This window comes from Pteropus medius, unplaced genomic scaffold (assembly GCF_902729225.1).
Source record: "Pteropus medius unplaced genomic scaffold, Ma_sr-lr_union100, whole genome shotgun sequence".
NCBI lineage: Eukaryota > Metazoa > Chordata > Mammalia > Chiroptera > Pteropodidae > Pteropus > Pteropus medius.
In genome coordinates, this window is record NW_024342471.1 from 6,884,207 (window position 1) to 6,892,242 (window position 8,036).

Sequence of the window (8,036 nt, forward strand, 5' to 3'; positions counted from 1 at the left end):
GTGACGACTTCGTGGTCCTCCTGCAGCGGGGACCTCTTACTCAGGAACGGGGGCCTTGCATTCCTTCTTTCCCCATTGGGGCCAGTGTCCTGCAGAGGTAGTTGACAGCAAGGAGGGGTTGCTGGTCACAAGGACTTAAGGAAGGATGGCTTGAGCACCTATGTGTCCCGGCGCCATGCTCCATTGATGCGGGACACATAGCCCTCCCTCTGGTCCTCACCAACTCTAGGCAGGGAGCCGATCCTCTTCTAGAGTGGAGCTGAATGATTTGCCAAGGTCACCGTGTGGTGAGCAGCAGGGCACACCCTGGTGTGCTTCAGCGAAGTCCAAGTCCACCTTGGCTGCATTGGCGTTCCCCGAGGGCCTGGCACGCATAGCAACTGACTCAGGCTGCCAAATCCATTCTCATGATGAAGTCTGGGGTGGGGTGCCACACCCCTGGCTTTACAGACACAGCTAAACCCAAAGCCCCTCTCTTAGAGCCTGAGTGTTCTGCTCAGAGCCATTGATCACTATTCCTGCTTCAGCTAAACCCTGGCCAGAAACAAGTGGAGCCTTCTGGCTTAAGATCCCTTCCCATGGATTCAGGCTGAGGAATATGGGCCAGTCCCCATTCTTCCCTCCACCGGGGCCTCTGACTGTGTGCCCTTCCCTGTCAGCCTAGAGCCAGCACGCCAAGCGCGGAGCACTTGTTGGGGTGAGGGCCTCCACTCCACTGGGGAAGAAAGGGCACAAACATGCAAATGGTCGGTAGGGTTCTTGGTGATCGTGCTATGGGAGACACAGCTACAGGGGGCAACTGAAGGGGGATGGTGAGAAGAGCTGTGGGAAGAGGGATATGAGGTCCTGCCTGAGGCTGGGAAGGGCTTGGTGGCTCAGGAACTGAAGGAAAGCCGGTGTGCCCAGAACCGCGCTATCCGAGGGGAATAGAATGCAAGCCACACATGGGATTAACAATTTTCTAGTAGCCACGATAAAAAAGTAAAAAGATACAGATGAGATTAATTTTAATACTCTTATTTCATCCAATATATCTAAAATATTATCATTTCGGCACGTAAGCAATGTAAAATTATTAACGAGATATTTTAAACCCTCTTTTTTGGTACTACGGCTTTAAGATCAGTGTGTATTTTATATGGACAAGCACATCTCAATTCAGACTGGCCTCATTTCAAGGGCTCAGCAGCCCCATATGGCTAGTGGCCACTGGTTGGGACTGTGCAGGGCTACAGCGTGGTGAGCAAAGGGGAGGAGGTGTGACGTGCACTCAGAGAGGTGGGCAGGGGTCACCTTGGGTTTTATTCCAAGCTGGGAAAGCTTTAAGCAGGGACGTGATGTGATTGATTGCTGTCTTTAGAGGCTAACTCTGATGCCACTTGGAATGCTTCAAAGCAGGTGATATTGGCTGCCCAGAGCAATGCCCAGGTGAGGGCCAAAGGTGACCTGGATGGACCCTGTTGAGGGCGGCCGGCCACGGTGGAGCTGCAGGGAACACTGAAGTTTGTGGAGGGGCAGCGCGCCGGTGAGACAGGCCTTGCCTTTTTTCCTGCTTTCCTTCCCTGCCCCGACTCTGCCAAAATTCCTCCCAAGTCATCCTGTCTCGACAGTTGCCTTCCTTCTAGGAAGAGATCTGCATGGCTGCTGCTTAACAAAGCCTACGGGAACTCAACCAGAAACATCTTGCCGAGGGCCTAGAATCGAAACGGCTGCCACTTTCCGTATCTCATAGAATCACTGTATCATTTTTTTTGCATCTGAACAAGAGAAAAATAAATCTTCTAGATGCGCAGTGTCATAGGATGATTAGGTGGTCTCTGGGGCCAGCCTGCCTGACTTTGAATCCCTGCTGCCTCTCTAACTAGTTGTGTGACCTTGGACAGGACACTTGACCTCTCTGGGCTTCTGTTTCCTCATCTGTGTACTAGAGGCATTAATAATCTCTGGGAGCGACTGGGAGGAGTAAATGGGTTTATACCTAGAAAGGTGCTTAGAGCAGTGCCTGACACTTAGGAGGCAGTCATTACATGTTATCTATTGTTATTGTTGTTAACAGATGAAATAATTAAAGCCTGGGGACAGGAAGGGACCTGTCCAATGTCACACAGCACACCTGACACACAGTAGTAAGCAGAATCTAAATTTTCGAATTTCTGTCTCTTACACGGAGACACCTCTCAGTTGAAATCACTGGTTATTTCTTCCTTCAGACATTACCAAGTTCTCTCCGTGTGCCAGGTACCGGGCCGGCAGCCTGGGGAGACACTAAGATGGAATAAGCCTCACTAAGAAGAATTCAATCCGGTTTCTCAACCACTCTGAGCAGCAATGGGAGGAAGGTTTTATTTGGAGCAGGCAGAGAGACACATGCCGATAACAGGGCCGTCAAAACAGTGCTGGCCTGAGAACTGGGAGACCCCAGGCTGGGCCCGCTGCTGCCTGAGCTGCTTTGTGATGTGGGGAAAGGACTTTACCTCTCTGATCTCGGCGCCCCTGACTGCATGGAAGTGAGCAAATATCAACTGAGCACATACTCTGTGGGACCTCAGACTCCAAAGTGCTCACAGTTTGATTGGCATGTGTCCTGCGAGCCCAGGGGCCCTATGGCCCAGACTTTCTGAAACCTCCCTGCCTGATCCACTCCCCTCACGAAGCCACATGTATACTGGACCACGCATCCCAGTTTACAAATATAATTTGTCACTGCAACAAAGTTATGAGACTCAGGTTCACAGGATTTCACAGATAAGTAACATTGCTAAAGAAACTCTGGGGAACCTGCAAAGGACTGCAAATGTGTTATTCTGCCAAGGAAGGCCCTTAAAACCAAACGACAGACGGTGCTGTGAAAACTGGATATGCACATGCAAAACAATGAAACTGGACCCTTACTTCATACCGTACACAAATATCAGTTCAAAATGGATCAAATACTTAAAAATAACACCTGAAACTATAAAACTCCTAGAAGAAAACATATGAGAAAAGCTTCATAACATTGGTCTTGGCAATGATTTCCTAGGAATGACACCAAAAGCACAGGCAACAAAAGCAAAACAGATGAGTGGGATTACATCAAACCAAAAAGCTTCTACATAGCAGAAATAAATAAATCAATCAACAAAATAAAAATGCAACCTACAGAATGGGAGAAAATATTTACAAATCATATCTGATTAAGGGATTACTATGCAAAATATTTAAGGAACTCTTATCACTCAACAGCAAAAACAAAAACCAAATAACCTGATTTAAAACATCATCGAAGAACCTGAAAAGCCATTTCTCCAAAGAAGACCTACAAACGGCCAACGAGTACATGAAAAGTGTTAGAATAGCTATTACCAAAAAGACAACAATTAACAAATATTAGAGAATATGGAGAACCCTTGTGCACTGTTGTCGGCAATGTAAATGGTATACAGCTGTTAGGGCAAACGGTATGAAGTTTCCTCAAAAAAAAAAAAATTAAAAATAGAACTGCCATATGATCTAGCATTCCCACTTCTAGCTATTTATCTAAAAGAACTGAAATCAGAATCTCAGGATCGCAAAGAGGTAGCTATACTCCCATGCTCATTGCGGTGTTGTTCACAGTAGCCAAGAGGTGGAAACAACCTACATGTCCATCGTTGGATGAATGGATAAAGAAAATGTGGTATATACATAAAATGGAATGTTATTCGGCCACGAAAAAGGAAATTCTGACATATGCTAAAACAGGGGTGAACCTTGAGCACATTATGCTAAGTAAAAAAAGGGCAGAAGGACAATACCGAAGGAGTCCTCTTATAGGAAGTGTCTAAACTAGTCAGACTCATAGAAATAGGAAGTAAAATAGTTGTCGCAAGGGGCTGGAGAGAGGTGGAAATGGGGAGTTGTAATTTAATAGGTATAGAGTTTCAGTTATACAGATAAAAAAGTTCTAGGCATCTGCTGTACAAAATTGTACGTTTCGTTAACAAGACAGTACCACACAGTTAAAATTTTGTTAAGAGGGCGGATTTCATGTCACATGTTTTTTACCACACACACAAAAGTATCCTTTGGAAAGGACATTAAAACACCAAAAATTAGGAAGGCCATCATCTCAGAATCAAGAATAGTCCTTCAAATTAAATAGCTTTAGTTTTGTGGGGAATATTAACCACAGGGTGTGTCTTTACCTCTTGCTCGCTTTCTCTTTCCTCTTCTCTAAGTTTTCATCACATGAGGCCTTGTCCTTGGAAGTCCAGGGTAGATAGCCATGGACTCTTCCTCCTCTGACTACCTCTCCTCCCTCCCCTTCTTCCCCCAAGTCCATAGTATTTTGCATACACAGTTCCAGAAAACTGCTTCTCTCACGGACTTGTCCTGGCTCTGCTGTCTTCTCACTAGGCAATGAGCTCCAGAGAGCTGGGTACGTCCCACCCTTCTGTACCCCCAGTCTAACCAGAACTAGTGCTATAGAGCCAGCCTAGTACATATTGTTCAGTGGAAAATGAGTTCTGAGACGTGGGGAGGCCCATGGAGCCTGGGCATTGGGCCTGGGAGACCCAGAAGGATTTGAGAAGGAGAAAAATGGAAACAGCAAAACACAACAGGGCTGAAAAGGAGTGTCCATAAGAAGCCCCACACCACCGCCCAGCCGCAAGACCCCTCTGTAGTGTGAGACAGGTATCTCTCTGTCCCACCTCACAGCTTGGGGGTAGGATGGAGAGAAGAAGTAGGGAGGGAGCTGGGGAGAAGTTCTGGAAAGATTTTCTCCTGATAGGACCAGGGCTGGGACAAAGGACAGGAAGAGGCTAAGCTGGGCTCTCAGAACCAGGGACAAGCTGGGAGTTAGGAGGCCCGCAGCCTCTCCTGGGACAGTACAGTTGCCCCGCTCCCATTCCCCTCAGCACTAGCCCAAGATGTCTCAGCCCTGCCAGCCAACCACAGGGAGAGCAAAGGGAGGAAGTGGCCGGCTTCAGACCTAGCTGCCGGAGGTGGGCTCAACGGCCACACACTCCCCACATCTGGGGAACCCCAGCCACCACAGATCCTGTGGGCCCAGAGGCCCAAGTAGGGACTGTGAGGAACAGGGAGACTTAGCCACTTCAAAAACACGCAGTGATCTTTCTGCTCCATCTTTCAGTCAGCCACTCCCACGGTCACCTGTACTCTCAGGATATAGACAGACGCTATGCTTGGCCAATTGCACGCGTACACACACCCCTACCACTGCCCTGCACTCATCTGTACCTCTTGCCCCGGCCACCTGGTTCCATTTGCAATTACACATTTATTTGTGAGATTCTTCAACTGCATAGGGACACATTTGCTTTTGCTCGTTGTGGTGTCCCCAACACAAAGAGGAGACCCGGGCCACAGCAGCCGCTCAGAGCTGTTTGTTGGTAGAATGACTGAAGAAGCTGGAGAGGGGGCTGAGGAAGTGGGGGCAGCAAGGGTTTGGGGATCAGACAGGTTTGGGGAGCGAAGCCGGCTGAGACCTACTAGCTGTGTGACCTCGGGCAGGTCACTGCCTGGCAAGCCTTTCCCAGCAGGTGTCTCTTCCAGCGTGGTCAGCTCAGCAGTAGATGGGTCTGACCACGCTCCCCTCTATGAGTGCAAAGCAGGTTCTAAGCTCTTTAGAGAAGAATGGCTCCTTGTCGTGTTGTGTTTTGTTTGGTTTTGTTTTGTGTTTTTAACCCAGCCTTTTCATTTTATGGAAAGGACACTGCAGAGAAGTGATCCTTCCAGTCTCATCTTGGCATTTATGTTTAAAAAAGCCACAAAGGAAGCGCAAATTGGTGCAAATTTTTTGGAAAGAGGCTTAGATGCAACCTGCCTACGTGTACAATGCTCGTGTCCACAAATCCAGCCCTTTTCTTCTAGGATTTTTTTCCTACAGAAAATATGTTGTATTTCGGTTTCTTAGTTTGCTACTCAGGAAAAAAGTACAATGCATTGTTTTAAATAGGGGGAGGGGGTGGGAACAAGCGGAAAACATTCAGTACTTTTAGAACCAACCACTAGGAGGCACCTTTAGGTCAGGGCCACCGTCAGGTTAGCCCAGAGTACCTGGATTTAAATGACAAAAACAGATGACATTTACCTAGCCCTTCTCAAAGGATCTGCCAGTCTTTTATTTCATCTCTCTTGAGGCTTTTGTTATAGACAGTACCTACATGTTTTACATCCTCGCTGCCATTCTCACAATGTCAGCGCCTTACCAAAAAAAAAAAAAAAAGGCAATTCTAACTCTTATTAAATTCGCATATTGTTCTACGGGGCTCACTTCTGTTCAGTTCTTCATCTCTCAGAGCTCCTTGGAACTTGACTCATACAAGGTCTTTTGTGGGCTTCATGACCAACGGATGCCATAAATCTTATTACTCCTATGAACGGGTGGGGAAACTGAGGCCCTCCACAGCCAAGGCCATAAAAAGGCATTGGCGGAAATGAGAGAACCTGGGGTCCCAAAGTAAATGAATTAAGCCCTGACCTCGGGCTTTGACCTCAGGCTCTGAGTGTTCTCAGGCCTCTAACCTCCTCTGGGCCTCCTCTGCTCCGCACTTTCACCTATTTCCATGTTTCTAAATGCAATCTCTCCGTCCCATTTCCTGCGAGCCTGCCACTTATCCTTTTCCCTGGGGCCCCTGTCTGTGTATCCTGTGGCTATCTCGGTTTGGCGCCCTCCAGGTGGGCCAGTCTGCCCTCTACCCACACGGACCACAGTGTCTCCACCTCAAGGAGTCCAGGCAAGTGTTCCTCACCTCCACGGGAGGGACCTAGAGGACGTCATCAGTCAACGGGTTCCTTCCTACCCTATATCCTTTGCTTAAAGTCCAACCATGGCATGGCCAGGACAGTGACGCTCAGAGCAGAGCAGGGGCTTGCCTAAAGCTAGTTAATGGCGAGGACCCACAGCTTGACCTGACAATCAGTCCGACTCTCAACCCAGTGACAGGAAGTGGGGCCTTTTCCTCACAGGACCCAATCTCTCACAAGACGCTTATGTTTCTAGGTTTTCCTCCTGCCCCCCACTCTCCCGAAGGCCTGGTGTGCTCCCTGTAGCACCTTTCCTGCCGGTCAAGGCCAGGCTGCTCCGATGCGAGGACAGACACTGCATTCACTTTTAAATCACATCGTGCATCAGCGCGAACCCCGAGATGCATGGGGACACTCTGGGTACTGGGATGCTTCTCTCTGGGCCTTGGTCCCCAGTCTGGAGGACCAACATGCCCTTCTCGGCTCAGGTGTGCTGCACTTTTCCTTTCTTTATTGGCGAGAGACTTAGATGTAACCTGCCTACATGTAAAATGCTTTTCATTTAGCTATTCTTTCAAGGAGGAGAAAAGAATAAAAAAGAATCTTTTTCCTGGCTTCCTGGCTGTTTACAATGACAGTTCATGAGGAACCGGGTTTTGAGCTGACAAAACTACATTCTTGAAGGGGCGAGACGTGGATGGGAAGAAGGGAAAAAAGAAAGAGGCTGTGACAGGCTCTAGTCTGCTCTCCTGCCTTCCTCTCTCCCCGCCCCTCATGGAGTGACAGGAAGGCCTTTTGACAACACAATTCTGGTCCTGGTGTTGTTGCCTCATTTAAAATTCTTCCAGCTTTAGTCTACGGCCCTGCCACCCTGAACACACCCGATCACATCTGATCTCGGAAGCTAAGCAGGGTCGGGACTGGTTAGTACTTGGATGGGAGACCGCCTGGGCATACCAAGTGCTGTAGACTTTTAAAAAAGTAAATAATGATGGAATTCTTCCAGCCTTCCCAACCTCCAGGAGCAGCACTTGGTGTGAACCTGTTCATTCATTCACTCATTCATTCAATAATCATTTATTCAGTGCCAAGTTCTGGGCTAGGGAAAGACAATAAAAGGAGTAACATATACACCTACTGTTGTACCTGATGTCGAGTGTCATAAAGAACAGTGGAGAGTGGAAGGGAAGGCCTCTCAGGAGATGACACCCGTGCTGAGACCTGACACTGGAGGAGTTAGCCTGGGAGGCCACAGGAGGCCAGAGCAGCAGAGGGAGTGACACAGAGGCTGGCAAGACCCAAGG

The 8,036-nt window shown here is 48.3% G+C and overlaps 1 non-coding gene across 1 annotated transcript; it reads left to right on the forward strand.

Moving 5' to 3' along the window:
* Positions 1-7,585: 7,585 nt before the first annotated feature.
* On the forward strand, positions 7,586-7,704 carry LOC120604241 (5S ribosomal RNA). Its single transcript, XR_005653276.1, has one exon. It is a non-coding gene; the product is annotated as a 5S ribosomal RNA (ribosomal RNA).
* Positions 7,705-8,036: the final 332 nt, after the last annotated feature.